Source organism: Desmodus rotundus, chromosome 1, assembly GCF_022682495.2.
Source record: "Desmodus rotundus isolate HL8 chromosome 1, HLdesRot8A.1, whole genome shotgun sequence".
Lineage (NCBI taxonomy): Eukaryota > Metazoa > Chordata > Mammalia > Chiroptera > Phyllostomidae > Desmodus > Desmodus rotundus.
In genome coordinates this window covers 9,600,108-9,619,969 of record NC_071387.1, presented here as the reverse complement: position 1 = coordinate 9,619,969, position 19,862 = coordinate 9,600,108, and the positions used below count along the sequence as shown (strand labels likewise).

The window sequence follows — 19,862 nt, the reverse complement described above, 5'->3', positions numbered from 1 at the left end:
AGAGAGGGAAAGGGAGGGAGAAAAACATTGACGTGAGAGAGAAACATTCATCTGTTGCCTCCTGCTCATTCCCCCCTACAGGGGACCAACCCTCAACCCAGGAATGTGCCCTGACTAGGAATTGAACCAGCAACCTTTAGCTTTGTGGGACAATGCCCAACCAACAGAGACATACAGGTCAAGGTATAAACCCTTTCTTTTAAACAGACTTTCAAGCCATGAAAGTTAAAATGTTTTAATAGGTGTATATTTTTCCAGACCCTTTCTTTTTTTAAGTATATTTTATTGATTATACTACAGTTGTCCCGTTTCTTTTTCCTCTTTATTCTGCTCCACCCTGCACCCCCCTCCCACTGGCATTCCCCTCCCCGCTTATCTCATGTCCATGGGTCATACATATAAGCTCTTTGACTTCTCCATTTCCTATACTATTCTTAACCTCCCCCTGTCTATTTTGTACCTACCATTTATGCTTCTTATTCCATGTACCTTTTCCCCTATTCTCCCCCCTCCTCCTCCCTGCTGAAAATCCTCCATGTGATCTCCATTTCTGTGATTCTATTCCTGTTCTAGTTGTTTGCTTAGTTTTGTTTTTTGGGTTTTTTTTTTTTTTTTGGTTCAGTTGTTAATAGTTGTTAAGTTTGTTATCATTTTATTATTCATAGTTTTTGATTTTTTTTCTTAGATAAGTCCCTTTAACATCTCATATAATAAGGGCTTGGTGATGATGAACCCCTTTAATTTGACCTTACCTGGGAAGCACTTTATCTGCCCTTCCATTCTGAATGATAGCTTTGCAAGGTAATCTTGGATATAGGTCCTTGCCTTGCAAGACTTTGAATACTTCTTTCCAGCCCCTTCTTGCCTGCAAGGTTTCCTTTGAGAAATCAGCTGATAGTATTATGGGCATCCCTTTGTAGGTAACTGTCTCCTTTTCTCTTTCTGCTTTTAAGATTCTCTCCTTCTCTTTCATCTTGGGTAATATAATTATGATGTGCCTTGGTGTGTGCTTCCTTGGGTCCAACTTCTTTGAGACTCTCTGAACTTCCTGGACCCCCTAGAAGTCCATTTCCTTTGTGGGATTGGGGAAGTTCTCCTTCACTATTTTTTCAAATAAGTTTTCAATTTCTTGGTCTTCCTCTTCGCCTTCTGGCACCCATGTGATTCGGATGTTGGAATGTTTAAAGATGTCCTGGAGGTTCCTAAGCCTCTCCTCACTTTTCTGAATTCTTGTTTCTTCATTCTGTTCTGTTTGAATGTTTATTTCTTCCTTCTGTTCCAAATTGTTGATTTGAGTCCTGGTTTCCTTCCCTTCATTGTTGGTTCCCTGTATATTTTTCTTTATTTCACTTTTCAGAGTCTTCACTTTTTCTCTATTTTTTCAACCATACTCAGCCATTTCTGTGAGCATCCTGGTTACCAGTGTTTTGAACTGTGCATCTGTTAGGTGGCTATCTCTTCATCGTTTAGTTGTATTTTTCCTGGAGCTTTGATCTGTTCTTTCATTTGGACCATTTGTTTTTGTCTCGGCACACCTGTTACATTGTAAGGGGTGGAGCCTTAGGTATTTGCCAGGGTGGGGATACGTCTTCACTGCGCTGTGGCGCTGTATGTGGGCAAAGGGTCAGAGAGGAAACAACGCCACTTGCTCTGCTCTTAGCCAGCTTTCAGTTACTTCCTCCGCTACCCACAAGCAAATTGGGCCCTTCTGGTGCTGATTCCTGGGTGCATGGTTTGTGTACATTCCAGGACCCTGTGGGTCTCTCCAACGAGCTCTCCTGTGAGGCTGGGAGTCTCTTCCACTGCCACAAGCCCCACAGGTTTTTACAGCCAGAGGTTTTGAGATTTTAGTTTCCCACACTGGAACCCTGGGCACATGGTCCATCTCGATCCCCAGTTGTTTGTCTGGGTTTATCTACACGCAAATGTGGGCCCACCAGCCACCCCCTTGCCCACCTGGTCCTCCAGCCACCACTTTGCCACACATCCTCTCCACCCTGGCTGCCCATCTCCGCCCCTCCCACCAGTCCAAAAGCATGCTTCTTCTTTAACTCCTTGGTTGTCAGACTTCCATACAGTTCGACCCTCTGGCAGTTCTGGTTGCTCTTTGTTTTCAAATCTGTTGTTGTCCTTCTTTTGGCCATGCCAGGAGGCAAAGTGCATCTACCTACATCTCCATCCTGGCTGGACGTCCCCAGACCCTTTCTATACCTAATTATTACATATATATTTGTAAAGGGATCAGACCGTACTTTAAAATTTAACAATATATTATACACCTTCTCACATCCATAAATATAGTTCTGTAACATTATTTTGAACAACTCTTTACTACTGTATTTTAAAAAGTGCTGTGACAGCCTTTTTGCTTACACACCTGTGCACAATCCCTTAATTATCTCCTTAATATAGTCATTGGATACAATTATACACCTTTAAAAATCAACATTATTGACAAATTCCACATTTTAGCCTTGGCAGGGTAGCTCAGTTGGTGAGAGCATCATCCAATGTGCCGAGGTTGTGGATTTGATCCCTAGTCAGGGCACACACAAGAATCAACCAATAAATGCATAAATAAGTGGAACAACAGTACAAGAAAGTATACATTTTAAAGACTTTCATATTGCCAACCTCCTCTTTGGAAAGGCTGAATCAAATTACATTCAAATCGCAGTAGACTGGAGTCTCTCTTTACCACACTGGTGCCAGTACATGTTGTGGACCAGCAGGTTTTTCTTCTAAACTTGGCCAGTTAAACACAGGATCACAATGCGGCTTTAATTTGCATTTTAAAAAATTAGCAGGTTGAGAATTTTTCATGTTTATTAGTCATTTGTATCAGTTCTACTTTCATGGATTTCCTTTGCCCCCTTTTTAATGTAAAAAATGATTTCATTGCTTTTCTAATTATTAAAACACTACATTCTCATTGCAGAAAATAGAAAGGGACCAAAACCCTAAAGCTGCCTTTGGGATATTGATTTTTAAGCTGGTTATTAAGAAACAAAAGACTGGGAAAGAACCTTTGCCCCTCCTCCTTTCCTGCCTGAGACATTCAGAGGGAAGGAAGGCCTGCTCTGGTGGGAACTCTTAGGATATTGGCCTTAGCATGGCTTGAGTTGAGGGCAGTGGGTGGGAGGGCTCCAGCCAGGGGCCGGGAGGCTGGATCACTCTCGGCGTCCCACTGAAGCAAGAATTTGCCTGCCGTGTGTTCTGCTCTTCCTCATGACCTGTCCATTGCTCATGCTCACTGTTGAAACCTAAGATCTCATTTCCCCCTTTTCTCTTCTGTCCAAAAAGCCACATCTACCCAATTTTGCCTCACTGTCTTTGGGATTTTTGTGCTCATGTGAATTCCCGTGTGCACGTATTAAAATTTGATTTTCACCGGTTCATCTGTCCCTGTTAATTTGATGATTAGCCCAGCTAGGAAAATTTAGAAGGTAGGAGGAAAAGTTGTATCCATGTGTTTCTCTTGCCACACTGTTGCCATAATAGTAGGTTTGTTGCTACTAGCAGGGTTCTCTTTGAAAGTTGGTCAGTGAGAACATAGTATCACACTGCTGCTTTAAATTGCTTTCTTAATAAGTAGCAAGGTTGGGCACTTTTTCATGTTTATCAGGCACTTGTATGACTTCTACTTTCACGGATTTCCTTTTTATAGTAATTAAAACACTACATCCACGTTGCAGAAAATTTAGAAAATAATAACTGTAAAGAAGAAAAAAGTTAGATACCCACAGTTAATAATACTGTGTATTTTTCCCAGATAGAGATTAGAGACAGATCACATAATTAGAAAAACAAAATAAAATTATACTCTATATAGCTTTATATACTGCTTTTAAATGTATTACAGAGCAGTATTTTTTCCTTTGCTATTAGATATACACTGTTTTTACAAACATGACTTTAATATGTGCAAAAAAATATAGTTATACCATAACTGGCTTAATAATTGCCTTGATTTAGCCATTTAGGCCCTTCCCATTCTTTGCTTTTATAAATCACAAAGTAATGAACACCTGACTCCTACCTGCTGTTTCCCATTCAAATATAGGGCCTTTGCCTACACGGTTCCCCTTCTTCACCAGGGAATGTCCTCCTGAGCCTTAGAAATCCAGCTGAATGTCCACTTTCCTGATTCCCCAAAGAGAGAGAGCTTTGGTCCCACCCTGGTACCCCGTAACACCATGTTCACACCTCATCCTCATTCTTTGCACAGGTTCCCAGCTCCTCCAAGGCTCCGTGTCCTTAGGGGCAGGAACTTCATGCTCACACGCACCTCCCAGGGCCCAGACTGTGCCTGACAGAGTCAGAGCCTCACACAGGCTTGCTCGGATGATTTAGTATTTGATTATAGAGTGCACATTCTGACACAAGAGCTGTCATCGAAGACATACAAGTTAAAACACAATACCTCATCCGAAAGTCTCCCAGGAACAGCTGGGTCAGAGCAGTTGGCTAGCTGCTAAGGTGTTTAATAAAACCCCAGTTAATTAACACGAAAAAGATTCCTCTGTGGTTTGCTTCACAGCAGAGGACAGCAAGTAGCGAGGCTGGAGACAGATCCCGGCTTTGCTTCAGGTTTAGCTCCGAATGGTTAGAGTTAACAGGTAAGGGGGGCCAGGGGCTGCTTCTGACCCAGATCAGACTCCTGGAGGGCCGCCCTGATTCCCCTCAGTCTGGCACTCCCAGCCCTCCACACACTCCCCTCGTGATGGTGAGAGAATAAATTAATGAGTGCAATCTCTTCGGAGAGCAATCTGACAGTGTGACAACGTCTATAAGCACTCTGACCGCGCGTCCTGCTATGAGGAACACAAACTGCAGAAACGCAGGCTCAAGGGGGTGAGGGTGTGCACGCGAGGGTGAGCCGTTACTGCATTGGAGGGGCAAGAATAAGCACGTTGTGCTTCCTCCAGCCTTGAACCCAAGCAGCTGTTACCAAGAATAAGGCAGATCTGCATGTCGTGAGATGACAGTGAATTCCTATGTAGGATTACGTTTTGTAAGACAACAGTGAATTGTATACACGGATGTCCACGCAGACACACACAGACAGTTTGTAAAGGTGGGAGGAAACATCTCGCAGGATGCACACCTCATCTCTGGGGAGAGAACTGTGAGGAAAGTGAAGCAGTACTTTTACTTTCTACCATCACAGATGGGGGGTGTTTCAATTTCCACAAGCATACACTAATCCTGCTGTTAAAGGGAAGAGAAAGCCCTTCTCAGAGCTGGCTTCTAAGGAGCTCTTCAACCCTGGCTCCCAGGGCTTCCTCATTCCAGGGATAGTGGAGTTAGAATAATCACTAACTAATGCAAATTGTGTTTTCTTTTTAAGCATATCACACCCACTATGTGTTTCGATTGTCACAACTAACCCACGACAGACACCATTATCATCACCTCCAATTTACACCTCAGAAAACTTGGATTCACAAGTTCAGGTCTAGAACTGATCAAATTGACAAAGAAAAAAAAAATCCATACCCACCGTTAGTAAAAAAGCTGGAAGACGGGCACCCTCTACTCTGCTCACAGGGAGGGGAGATTTGGGCATGGCTTCTGGGGAGCAATTTGACAATGCATATTAAAATTCTTTAAAATCTGCATCCCTTTATCCTAGTAATTCCTTTTTCTAGAAATGTCTCCCAAGGACATAATTAAGGACCCGCACAGAGTCTCAGACACAGGATGTTCATTTAAAAGATGCTTATGATATTGAAAAATTGGAAACCACTTAAATATCCAAGAATAGAAAATTACTTAAATAAATTATGTTCCATTCATATGAGAGAAAACTCCAAAGGCACTAAATAGTGGTGAAGTAGAATATTTAATGACAGGGCACACAGCTCATGATGCATTTTTAAAAGTAGGTCACAAGCTCTATGTATTATATGAGTTCATTTTCGCTTTGGTAAAAGGAGGAGAAAAGAATATAGGTAATATATATACGCCTAGAACAAGGGTGAAAGACAGTATACCAAATATTAGTGCTAATTCCTCTGGGGAGTGAGACCATCAAAGATTTTTTTCATTGTTTTCCTTTTCTTAAAAGATATTTTATAAATTTTATTTTTCACAGTTCTATTATAAACATTTTAAAATTTTATTTTATTCTTGTTGATTCTATCACAGTTGTCCCAATTTTTCCCCTTTGTTCTCCTCCATCCTGCCCCATCCCCCGCTCCCACAGTCTATCCTTACCTGGTTGTCCATGTCCACGGGTCATTCACTCATGTTCTTTGACTCCGCCCTTCCCCTTCTTTCCACCCTGCCCCCCCACCCCCTTTCCTCTGGCATCTGTCAGTCTGTTCCCTGTTTCCATGTCCCCGGTTCTGTTTTGCTCCTTAGTTTATTTTGTTCATTAGATGCATCTTGTAAGTGAGGTCACATGGTATTTGTCTTTCAAGACTGGCACCTTTCACGTCGCATAATAGTCTCCAGTTCCATCCATGCTGTTGCAAAGGGTAGAAATTCCTTCTTCTTTCTTCCTGCTGCATAGTATTCCACTGTGTAAATGTACCACAGTTTTTTTAATCCACTCATCTGCTGATAGGCGCTTAGGCTGTTTCCAACACTTGGCTATTTATTGTAAGGAGCACTGATATAAACGTTGAGGTTTGAATTGGTGTTTCAGGATCTTTAGGGTATATTCCCAGCAGTGAAATTGCTGGGTCAAAGGGCAGTTCCATTTTTAGTTTTCTGAGGAAATTCCATACTGTTTTCCACAGTGGCTGCAGCAGTCTGCAATCCCACCAACAGTGCACTAGGGTTCCCTTTTCTCCACATTCTCATTAGCACTTGCTGGTTGATTTTTATTTTTTAGATAGAGGGGAAGGGAAGGAGAAAGAGAGGGAGAGAAATATCAATGTACATGTGAGAGAGATACATCAATTGGTTGTCTCTCACATGCCCCCAACTGGGGACCTGGCCCATAACCCAGGCATGTGCACTGACGGGGAATTGAATCAGCGACCTTTTGGTTTGCAGGCCAGTGCTCAATTCACTGAGCCACACCAACCGGGGCTTCATTGCCTTCCTTTCTTAATTGTATTTTCACAATTCCCCCTTGCTAAATACCTTACAATTAAAGTGTATCACAAAATTGTATTACATTTTTAAAAGGAGATTCAGCTCCTTGCTCTTACCCCTGAAGCAACCTTTGTGGTCCTGCCTTTGTGCCTTCCTCCCTTCCTGATCTCTGCCCTTTTTACTCCCCGCAAACCCTGCCCTTTCTGCAAGACCAGCTCCTCCAGGAAGCCTGCCATGATCTCTGCTGGCTTCTGGGCTCCCTAGCTCACACTCAGCTTTCTCTCCCACTCGCAAGGGACACAAGTGTCATGTGATACTGCCAAAGCATGCTGGGATGCAACTCATCAGCTCAGGGAGCATAAGAAACCCCCAAAGGGTCAGCTCAGTTCCTGATCCTTTAAATAGATCTGGCTACTTACATTGCAGATACTTGGGTGCCTAGGAGCCCAGCAGGCTTCAAAGCCCCTGCCTCGGCTTTCACTGGAGGCTCTCCTACTCATCAGGTCTCACTCAGTCTGTTCTTCATGCTTGGCTTACTAATGCCTGGGCTTCGCCCCAAGGCTCCTGGTACCCTGTGGGCTCACCTGGCTCTGACCACCAGTCTGCCCCTTTGGAGTTCACCCCCTGTTTGCCTCTGTAGGTGGGCAATAAGCAAGGCCACCTTCCTTCCAGTCTTCCAGGCCTTCACCAACCACTTGCACAGAGTCAGGGGATGATGACAACCACAGATCCCACGCAGCAAACATCTATCATGCGCTGGGCACTCTGCTAGGTGCTTCACATGACAACTTCCTTTAATGTGCGTAATAATACCCATAGCTGTCCTTTACTGAGTCCTTACTCAACATTTTACAAGCATCCCCATTCTCCAAACTACGAAAGCGAGGCTCAGGGAGGTCAGGTGAGTTGCCCAAGGTCACAGAACTAGTAAGGACCAATCCTTGTCTGAGTCCCAGTCCCTGTCTGAGTACCAACTTCATCCCTTAACCAGTACCTGATGTTCACACCTAAGGCACAGGTGTGAGAAATGAGAAAACCGAGTTTCAGCAAGGTTAAGTCATGGTTCAAGGGCATTTCAGCAGAGCATCACAGGGGCCAGGCAGCTCAGATATGGGCAGATGCTGGCCTGGGCAAGGCACCCGAGTAGGAAGGCTGCAAAAGGGGAGAGTCTGGCGTGGGTGAGGAATGGGGCTAGGGTCCCCAGGCAGAGATCCAGGGCTGGCTCCAATCCCGGCAGGCAGGGAAGCTTTCTAGGGCTCCCCTCCACCTCAGAAACGCACCTACCTGTCTAGCACAGCACAGCCACTCCTAGATCATACCTGCCACTGTTCCCCTTGGCCTTGGCCTCAGGCACTAGGTGGGGCTGTGTCTGTTGAGAGGAGTACTGGGGGTGGGGGTGGCTTCAGGGTCTTCTAGTGTCAAGGGTGCTCAGATAAACTAGGACAGTCACTATTCACCTGCTAGATGGTGAGCTGTCGGGAGCAGGGGCCATGCCTCCTACCACTTCCCACCAACAGAAGGCACAATAAAATCCAGGTGGCTGATCCTGGGGGCCTAAGGTGACATGGGCCTGGGCCCCAAAGTTCTTGGCTCTCGTCCTGGCTCTGCCATCATCTTTCCCTGGGACTCTGGTCATATCACTTTCCCTCCTTGGGGCTGTGGAATCGTGGCATGTGGGAAAGTGTTTTGAGAACGAGAGTCAAGAACAGCTGGTGCAGCCGCTCTGGAAACCAGTCTGGCAGGTCCTCAGAAAGTTAAACACAGAGGTACCATACGACCCAGCTATTGCACTCCCAGGTATCTACCCGAGAGAAATGTGTACAGACGTCTGGGCAAAACCTGGAGCATGGATGTTCAGAGCAGCATTGCTCATAAGGGCCCCAAAGTGGAAATGACCCAAATGTCCACCACCTGATGAATGGGCAGACGAACGAGCCTGGCAACAGTAGAATGTTATTCGGCCATAAGGAAGAATCAAGTACTGCTCACATGCTGCAGTGTGGATGAGCCTTGAGCAGCAGAAGCCGGCACAAAAGGCCACGCTGAGACAGGATTCTCTTTATACGAAATCTTTGGAACAGGCAAGTCCACAGAGACAAAAAGGCGATCAGTGGTGCCCCGGGGCAGGAGAAGTTGGGAGAGTGTTCGCTAATGGGCGCAGGGTTTCTTTGGGGGTGGTGAGGACGTCCTGGAAATAGTGGTGAGGGGTGTACAACCTTGTGAATACACTAAAACCCAGTGAACTGTACCCACTGAGAATTTAAAAGAAAAAAAAAAGAATAGCTAGCATTTACTTGGTGCTTCTTCCTTCAGCTCTGTGCTAAGCTCTTCCTGCGCATTCCTTTAATAATCTGTAAACAACCCAAAGAGGAAGAACTCTCCTTATCCCGATTTTGTAAATGAGGAGGCTGAGGCAGAGGAAGGTTTGGTGATGTGCCCGAGGGTTCAGTGCGGCCTGCGCGCACCTCCTCTGAGACCCCACTGTACCCTGCACACCTTTCTGTGCGACCCGCCTCCCTGTCCATCTCCCCCCCTCGGCCATGGGGGCCCAGGGAGCCGCTGTCTTACCCACTGACTCCCGGCTCCAGGTCTGGCTCACAGTATTGAATGGACAGAGAATTGTGCTATCTGTGCCCTCTCGGCTGGTTTGCAGAGAAATCGACTTTTCACAAAAGCACAGCATCCGCTGTGAAACGTTAAGGCTGCCAGATGCCACTTCACACACCCTGAGGTTGCTGAATAGAAAGGCAAAAACCACCTCAAATCGAGACAAAATGCATTTGTGGTTTTGAAGGAAAGTCCTTAGAAGACAAAGTCTGTCTCCCAAGGCCAAGGTTGCTACAATTCGTTTACTTAAAGTAGAGAGAAGACAAGCGCTGCCCCATGAGTCTGGGTGGCTTGCCGGAAAAAGTGATTTTGCACAGTATCCCCCATTAACTGCAGGAGAGAGCGGGCAGGCGATGGTGGGAGCCAAAGCAAACACTCTGAAGGCAGCAATAATGGGGGAAGGTAGGAGGAATGGGAATAGGTTTGAAGGCCGAACAGGAAACAGGTCTGAAAGGAAGGGTGGGAAGGCAGGAAGCTCTCTGAGATTTTACGAAAAGGCCCTCCCCAGTTTGGGGGAGGAGCCCCGCTGGCTGAGACAGGACTAAGCTGGAGTTGGAACCAGAGCTGGTGGGGCCCTAACTACTCCAACAGTCTCCTCCTGCCTCGACCCCCACCCCCGTCATCCTGCAGCTGAGCCAAGGGATCTTTCTGACACACAGATGGCCCTACCCTCCTCTGCTCAAAAGGCTTCCGCGGCTCTCCACAGTTTAGAGAACCATGCAGACGAGGCATGCCAGGCCTCGGTGCCCACACACCGGCCCCAGCCATGTCAGCCTTTACTCCCACCTCGCTCTGTGGCCCCCCTGTCCTGGGATCCAAGGCACCAAGCCATTTGTCCACCCCTAAATGCACTCTGCCTTTTCCGGTTTTTGTATTTTCTCTTTTTCACAGATATGTCTCACCTCCTCAAATAGTTCTTTGAGGGATTATTTTCTCCCCTTCTTTGACTCTCCCTGTGTCCATCCTGGTGCTGCCGGTGGACCAAGGCCTCAGTAATTGCCAGAAGAACCCACTGAGTGGCCAGAACTGTGGGCCACAGAGGATTCTGGACAATTAACCTGTCTGGCCAGCTCTTCGGTGGCTTGATGTCTTCAGCTGGGAGGTGAGTACCAGTGAGCAGGTGCCACATCAAGCACCTGGGGCTCTGTCCCTCTGGGACTTCTGGGAAATGGCATGAAACCCACTTAGAGTTGTTTTGCCTCAAGGGTCAAGGCCGCAGGGATATTTGTCTGCCCTCTCTCATTGGTCTCGGCGAGGAAGGGTCCTCGGTGTTTAATCCTGGACAGCTATGGTGGGCTCCCAGCTGCGCTGAGAGGAGCCTGCAGTCCGACAGTCACAGCTGCTTGGGACAGGACCGGAGGACAGGTTCCCAGTGAGTGGAAGGAGGGGGTGTGGGGCAGCGATAGGGGCTGCTAAGCTTGTCCTTCTTGTCTCCAAATGTGAACCCCACTGTCCCAGCCTCTGCATCTTTGCTTGTGCTGTTCCCACCCCTGACTGGCCTCTTCCAAGCCTTTTCTCCACCAGCGGTGACCCCCTACACCACCTTCATGGCCCAACCAAATGGTCTCTCTCTGTGAGGCTTTTCCTGCCCCACCCCGAGGGGTCAATGCCTCTCCCCTCCGGTCTCCCACCTTCTCTTAGCTCTCTGTGTGGTCATTCCCAAGCACCCACCGTTACCACCGTGTACAGTCATGGTCTGTGGTCTCGTCTGCCCCATCCCTGGGCTGGGAGCTCCTTGAGGGCGGGTCTCCCTCCGGCTCATCTGAGTCCCCAGCACCCAGCAGGGAGAAGGTGTCCAGTGAGTGAGTGACTGAATGACTGAGCAACAATCATATCAAATATTTATTGAGCACTCACTACGTGCCAGACGCTGATCTAAATTCTTTACACATGATGACTTATTTAACCTACACAGCCGCTGACGAGGAGGCGCTGCCACCATTGCCAACCCACACTGGAGGCGTCTGCAGAGCGTGGGGGTGGGGGTGGACCTGCCAAAGGCCCCGCAGCTCTGTGTGGCCGAGTAAGGACTGACAGAGTGGACCCTCCCAGGTCCCTCGAGAGCGCCACACCTTCCACGAGCAAAGTAAGAACAAGACTGTCAGCTGGCCCAGAGCCCCGGAAGCTGCCTCGGCCAAGAAAAAGGTCTGCTGGGAGGATGGTGAGAAAGAAAAATGAATGGGGCTGCAGAAAGGACTGCCCACCTGAGAGCTGGGAAGCCTGCTGGGTCTTGGATAAGTGAGCTTCAGAGGAGCTACATGTAGGGTCCTGTGAGGGGCAGCCTGGGCCGGGGTGTGCGGGGTGTCAGGTCACATGACCATAGGGAGGACAATCGACATACCAGACTCTCCCAGACTCACTGTCCTTTGCTGGTTTCTAAGCTGTTTCTTAGCCATAATCCCACATGCTCCTCTCTTTGCCCCAACCCTGCGGACATGGGAAGGTATGAGTTAGATGAGTCTGCCCAAGGTCACAGCCAGAGCTGGGTCTCTCGGGTGGTGCAACTGGTACAGTGTTTGTCCTGCTGTCTCCTAGTTCTCAGTTAAGATGGACCCTGCTGGTCAGACTTTGCTTTCCTTGAGGGCTGGAGAGAGGAGCAGGGGAGAGACAGGCCAACATTCAGGCAGGCTTGCAGGCTTCTCATTTCCATCCTCATCACAGCCTGCTGAGAAAAAGGTCATTACCCCCATTCAAAGTTGAAGACACTGAGGACCAGAGAGCTTAAACAACTCAGCCAAAGACACCCAGCAAGCAACAAGAGAGCTAGGATGGGTTTGATCAGGCCCCAAAGCAGAAATTCTAGCAGGGAGATAGGAGAAGGGGCATTGGAGGGATTGCCAAGTTGGACTCAGCAACTGCACTGTTCACCTACAATCTATTGATCTATATGCAGTTCCTACCCAGAGATCCCTCAGAACTGAAGACAGAACTGAACCGCAGAACCGAAGACAGGCTGCCTGAGAGACCTGAACCTCAGTTCACTCTACCATCGGCGGGAGGCGCCCAGCCAAGGTCACGAGTAAGGGGAGGACGCTCATTTTTCCTGTGGCCAGAGGCAGCTGAATGGACTGGCCGCAGACATGGCTGCCCCTAAGAACGGGGCTTAAGGGACCCAAAGGCTCCATGCAGCTCCCCCGGGGGCTTAGGGATGCACAGAGATGCGCAGAGGCGTCTCAGAGGCCGAGATGATTTTGTTAGCCCCCGAAATCCTGACTGTTCCACGACAATGTGTTTGGCCTCCGGGGAAAGAATTAACTGTGACCCAACGAGAGCAAAAGCACAGATGCAGGAAAAAAACAAAGAAACTGGTCCCTTAAAATGGGAAGGCTCGGAGGTGCTTTTCCGGGACTGCACTGAGACAAATTCAACAGCAAGGGAGACATCCATTCAGAAAGGATGAATGTTTCATGGGAATCACAGGGCAGGTTTAGGGAAGGTGTTTTTCGAAGTAATCTGAGAGTGAGCCTGCAGTGACTGTGCAAGTTAACTTTTAAGGAGAGCTCTTGAATTCTCCTTATTACAGTACCAATGCTTGCAATCAATAGGGAATTCACCATGTCGTCAGCAGAGAATGCACATAATTACCAAAGGTGCTTAAAGAGCAAAGTTACCATTTTGTTTTGTGATTGCGGAGTTCTCCAAACACACCCACTTCCAGTAGATCACATGATCTGCATAACCCTGATATAGCTGGAGAGTGGTCAGTATTGTACTTTTTATTCTTTTAAAAATAGTTTAAATTTTTTTTTATTGATTTAAAAGAGAAACATTGGTTTGTTGTTCTGTTACGGGGGGAACATGGGAACATGGTTCTTCTTGCTGACGCAGTGAAGAATTACAGACCAGCAGTCTATTAGCCTGTAAGCAGGGTTTATTTGTGACGTGTTCTCATGGAAGAGAACAGGCCTCACTGAGGTGGGGGTAAAAGGCAAGACCAGGAGTGACAAGAGCAAGGGTGGCAAGAGCCCCAGGTCCTTTGCTCTGAGTAGAGTTGGCCAGATGGGGGTGAAGAAGTTACGTATTGATTGGCAAGAAGAGGTGGTGCCAGCTTTCCCGGGGGGGACGTGACTGCCCAAACCTAGGTATGTGTGGGGGTCTGTTAGACCGAATCCTTATCTTGCTCCAGACCACATTTGTTCATCTTGCTGTAAAACAGATAAGTGCCAGGAAGCAGTTAATTGAAGTTGAGGCAGTTACCCAAAGTTATTTCTGGGCTGCTTTTGTAAGCATTAGGGACTCTTTCATAAAGTAGATAGTGACCAGAGGTGGGCAATTAACCAAAGTTGTTTTATGGGCTTTTTCTTTGGGCTCCTCCTCATCCCACTTCTAGACATGGGGATGATACACAGTTTCAAAGACTTTGTTTCCAAGACAGTGGAAACGATACATAGAATTTCAAGGACTGCCCTCCTCTCATGTTAGCCTGGTGTTTCCTGTGATGTTGGAACACCTGGCCATCTTGCTGGACCAGGCTGAGGGCTGCTGAGTTAGTGGGTGAGACGGGTCTCCCTCCTCCTCCCTGCCCTGGTTTACTAACTATCCTACCTAGGTGCTCAAAGGCATTTCCTGGCAACCAGGATGCTGGATTGGCCAGCAACAGCAGTGCGGAGTTCTTCCTATGCTATCTTCTGCCTCATTTCCACTTATTTATGCATTGATTGGTTGATTCTTGTATGTTCCCTGACCAGGGATTGAACCTGCAACCTTGGAGTATCAGGACGACGTTCTAACCAACTGAGTTACTAGCCTGGGCTGAAAATACCTTTTTAAAAGATATAACTCCAATACCATACAGTTTACCCATCTAACGTGTACAGTTCATTGGCTGTCAATATACTCACAGAGTTGTGCAACCATCAACACTATCTGCTTTCAGAACATTTAAAAAAATTAATCCCGTACCCACTGGCCATTCCAAATTCCTTCTTTTCCCAGCCCCTGGCAACCACTAATCTATTTTTTGTCTCTATGGACTCGCCTATTCTAGACATTTCATATCAGTCAAATCTTAAATATGTGGTATTACAGGTTCAACTGTGTCCCCTCAGAATTTGTATGTTGGAGCCCTAACCCCCAGCACTTCGGAATGTGGCCTGATTTGGAAATAGAGTCACTGCAGATGACCTCAAGGAAAAAGGGGTGCTAATCCAACATGACTGGTGTCCTTACAGAAAGAGGAAATTTGGACACAGGGAGAATGCCACGTGAAGATGAAGGCAGAGACTGAGGTGATGCTGCCACAGGCCAAGGCACGCCAGAGATGGCCAGCAACCTCCAGACGCTGGGGGAGAGTCACAGAGCACATTCTCGGTCCCAGCAGCAAGCAACACTGCTGACCCCTGGAGCTTGGACCTCCAGCCTCCAGGGACTGGGAGACAGTACAGTTCTGTTATGGAAGTCGCCCAGTCTGTGGTGCGTTGCCGTGGCAGCTCTAGCCAACTAATACACACGGTCTCTTGTGACTGGCTTCTTTCCCTTAACATGTTTTCAAGGTTCATCCATGTGGCAGCAAGGCTCAGAGCCTCATTCCTTTTTATGGCCCAATAATATTCTACTGTGTGGATAGACCACATTCCATTTATGCACTCATCAGTCGGCGGACCTGTGGGTTCCATTTGCTGTTATGAAAAGTGATGCTATGGCCCTGGCTGGTGCAGCTCAGTGGATTAAGTGTCGGCCTGTGACCCAAAGGGTCACTGGTTCCATTCCCAGTCAGGGCACATGCCTGGGTTGCAGGCCAGGTCCCCAGTGGGGGGCACGCAAGAGGCAACCATACATTGATGTTTCTCTCCCTCTCTTCTCCCTCCTTTCCCCTCTATCTAAGAATAAATAAATAAAATATTAAAAAAAAAGAAAAGTGATGCTATGAACATTCACGTACAAGCTTTTACGTGGACATATGTTTTCATCTCTCTTGGATATGTACCTACATTTCTCCTTTACAAGTATGGAAACTGAGGCCCTACAAGGTGATTTGCCTTAAGTTACCAGTTAGAATGGAGAAGAACTGTCCCACTAACCCAGACTTGTTTGCTTTCAAATTCAGAGGTTTTTCAACTCTATCTGGCTGCACACACGCACACTCATGCCAATTCATTAGCACGCGCACACACACCAGCCCCCACATAATAAATGCTTCTCTGAGCCCACCGCTTTGCCCGGAGTGCAGAAGTTCCACCAAAGCAATCAAACGCAAGTGACACGATGCCGAGGGAGGTAAAGGAGACTTCCAAAGAATACATAAGTCAGAACATGGATTTGAATATTTCCGAGGGATAGACCGAAAACATTTAAAAGGGTATCAGGAGGTGAGTGAAGAACATATGGCTGAAACTTAGCCCTCAGTTGTGTGCGCACGACTTTTATCGATTGGGACGCGATTTCCGGAAACGAGTGCACTTTACCAGAAGAGTAACGTGCAAGTCGAGGGCGCTTCTGCAGGGAGGGCCTCAGTGAGAGCCGTCTGGGGCGCTGCTCTCACCGCCCCGCTGCTCACGGGGGGCCGGGCGGCTCACACAAACAGAGCTGCTGCTGATGGGGCTGGCGCAGGAAGATCTGATTTCACTGTTTCTGCGAGCGAGCAGGATCAGAAGCTATTCTGAGCAGCCTCAAAGGAAAAGTGCCAGAAATCATAAATAAAGAAGAAGGCAAGCGTGTCCAGTGGCCGTATCAAATGTGATATTCCCGAAGAATATGTGAACATGCTATCTTTCAAGCTGCTGATTCATGTATATAGATATTTCATATATAATACAACCTTAGTTCCCAGCAACAATAGTATTCACTACAGTTAAGCCCTAACATAAGACGAAGTAATTTGGGACATAAAGAAAAAAGTAGCATTTTTATAGAAGTGTGAGACTCAGCCATTCATTTAACAAATATTTATTTTAGACACTCTCTGTGCTTAGCATTCTGTCTCTAGTCCCTCACCCTGCTCCATTTTTCTCTTACTTTCTTATTGCTCCTTGAACACATATTATTAGTATACTGTTTATTGCTTATTGCCTGTGATGGTTGATCTTCTATGTGAACTTGACTGGGCCTCAGGATGCCCAGACATTTGGCCAAACATTCCAGGTGTGTCTGTGAGAGTGTTTCGGACGAGAGGAACATTTGAATTGAAAGACTGAGTAAAGCAGATTGCCCTCCCCAATGCCAGTGGGCCTCGTCCAGTCAGTTTGAGAGCTACGGTAAGTGCAGCAAAGAGACTGAGGGAGAGGGAACTTGGCCTTCCTGACTGTTGAGCTGGGCTGCTGGTTTTTCCCTACCCGCAGGCTGGAACGTACACCATTGGCTCTCCTGGTTCTCAGGCCTTAGACTTCAGATGAGAACTATATCACTGACTTTCCTGGGACCTCAGCTTGCCAAATGCAGATCTTGGAACTTCTTAGCCTCCATAACCGCCAGTTCCTTATAATAAATCTCTAGATACAGATATAGGTCTATCCCACTGGTTCTGTTTTCTGGAGAACCTTAGCCCATGGCCCACCTCCCCTACTGGAGTGTAAGCTGTCTCACTCACCTCACTTCCAGATCATGGCTCCAGCCTCCTAATTCATCTCTCTGGTTCTCCTGCCTCTCCCCAGTCCATTCTCCACAAACTGCATTTGCCGTTCTCCTGCTTACAGTCTTCAAGGTTTCCTTTGGGACAGAGAGGGTCATACAGTGAGAGGAGTCCAGGCTCCCTGTTCTTGAGCACCTGACGTCAGGGAGCCACAGATGGAGACGCTCTCGGGCCCCTCTCTGAGTGCCACATGTCTCAGGGCTGCTCACTCCCCTGACTTCAGCATTGCTTCCTGGGTGAGAGGTCCCCTTGCTGATTCTGATACACCTGTCGGCCATGCTGGGCCACTCTCCCTCTTTCTTCCTTGCCTCCCTCCACAAAGGCAGGAGTCACACGGGCTCGGGCCCACCAACAGATCAGTCCTGTCCCCAAAGCCTGGCAATGAGCTGAAGCATGTACTCGCTGGTTTGCTGGCCCTCTGTAGGTGCTCATAGACGCAGTACCACCCTGGCCAGGTAGCTCAGTTGGTTAGAGCATCATTCTGATATGCCAAGGTTGTGGGTTCCATCTCCGGTCAGGGCACATAGAAGAATCAACCAATGAATGCATCATAGGTGGAACAATAAATTGATGTTTCTGTCTCTCAAAAAAAACAAAAGTTAACAGAAAAAAAAAAAGGACTGGTAGCACCAATCTTTTAGAGGATGAGCAGAGAAAGGACCAGAGACAGGAGGTAGAACAGGAGGCAGCCTCACCCTCAGCTCTGCAGTAAGGAACGAAGCCGTGGGGAAGGCTCTCAGGAAGCCCACCAGGCAGCCTGCCATTCAGGGGAGAGCTCCAGCCCTTGACTCACTAGGTGACAGTGGCTGGCCACTAACCTTGTCCAGACTCCACTCCCTCATCTCTGTGTTGATGAGTGTGAGCCAGAAAGCTCCAAAGGCCTTTCAGTGAGGTTGAATTGGTGGAATCTTGAGACTTTAGCAAAGCAAGGGCAGTGATGCCACTTCAAGGTCATGCAGGCAGCCTGGTAGAGGAAAGAGCATAACGTTCCTGCGGTTCAATGGTCCTGGATTTGCATCCAGCTGCACCCATCACTAGGCACAATGTCTTGGGCAAGTGCCTTAACTTCCCAAGTATAATTTCCCTCATTTACAAATAAGGTTATTAATGCTTCTCTCACAGAGCTGTTGTGAGGGTTGAAATAGATAAGAAAATATATGCACTGTTTCTAGATCACTCAACATATGTCGATTTTTTAAAAAATGTTCGTTCCTGTGCCCTGATTTTCGTTCTGCATTGTAGGTGTTAGTCTAAATCATGTGCCTTTCTCCTCTGAGAAGCTGCAGCACCAGGGCTGAGCCACAGCAGCCATATTAACACTACAAAACACTCCCTGTTCCCTTGGCCATTGGTGATTGGACCAGAGGTGGTTACCTGACCCAAACTGGGCCAATCAGATTGAATTTCAAATTGGGACAGAGATACCAGTCAGACTCTGCTGGGTGCTTGAGTCAGCAAGTAATGTGTTTGAGAGTCAAGTTTGCTTGAGAAAACAAAGAAAGAAAGGGAGGGAGAGGAAAAAGGAGAACGGGAGGGAGGGAGGGAGAGAAAACGGGAGAGAAGAAGGAAGAATTGACTTAATTTGGTCACCTCTCCTGAGACATATCCCTGAACTGTCCAGGCTGAAGGCAGGTGACATCCTGACTAATGTCACCACATCACAGCAGGGATGCCTTCGGCCCTTGCCAGGGACCCCTTTGGGGGGAGAGAGTTCAGGGGCAGACAAGAGGAAGGACCCTGCTGAGATTGCTGCCACTGGCCAGGAATCATCTCTTCCTGTCAGGTCTGAGGTGACAAGCACAATTCTGAGGGGTCAGTTCCAGATCACTGCAATAAAGCAAGTATCACAATAAAGTGAGTCATAACCTTTTTGCTGGTGGAGGACGGTCTTGCCTTCGATTTGTAAACAACTCAACACTTGTGAAGCGCAGTAAGGCGAGGCGCGATAAGATGAGGTATGCCTGCAGATGGGGGCGGGATGTGGCTGCATTAAGGAATAGACTCAGGTGGCTCTCCTGTTGAGGGTTCCTCTTGAGGACACCGTGACAAGGAAGACAGGAATCTAAGCCACGTGACTACATTCTATGGAGACCGGATGGTGTCCAGTGGTCTAGTGTCCAGGCTATAGGGTGCCATCTGCCAAAGCTGCTCTGTTCTAGGCCCCTCCGACTCAGCCATCCTGCTCCTTTCCTGCCAACCAAAATCTCTCTCCTACCTTCCTCACACCTCCTGGATGCTGCTGCCATATCGTATTTACTCTTGGCTTCTGCTTCCTGCCGTTTCTCTGTGTCTCTTGGCTTCTGCCCTTGCAAAAACAGAGCTCTGCCTCTCTCTGGAGGCTCACTCTCAAACCCCGAGAGAGAGGCTGAGTTGGCTCAGTTAGTCACTGTTACCCGTGCTGGGTACTAGTGTCCTTCTGTGCCACCTCCGAGGCCACTGGCCCACTGAGGGGGTGTCTACCTTTGTGTCAGGTGCACACCTTAATCCAGGGGGCAAGGGGTGGGCCATACGGCAGCTTCATTCTATGGAGAAGGGCTGTGGGCATGGAGGCTCTTGGAGCATAATGCATCTCTCCCGTGTGGATGGGGAGGGAGCAAATCAAATGAGGTTGTGGAGGTGGATATGCTTTGAAAAGTGTAAT

The 19,862-nt window shown here is 47.7% G+C and overlaps 1 long non-coding RNA gene across 1 annotated transcript; it reads right to left on the bottom strand.

Annotated features, from left to right (window-relative positions):
* Positions 1 to 6,158: 6,158 nt before the first annotated feature.
* LOC128779696 (uncharacterized) lies at positions 6,159 to 18,180 on the bottom strand. The gene is made up of 3 exons (XR_008425782.1): positions 18,040 to 18,180; positions 17,180 to 17,298; positions 6,159 to 6,819 (listed from the first exon to the last, which is right to left on the bottom strand). It is a non-coding gene; the product is annotated as an uncharacterized lncRNA (long non-coding RNA).
* Between the last annotated feature and the right edge of the window lie 1,682 nt (positions 18,181 to 19,862).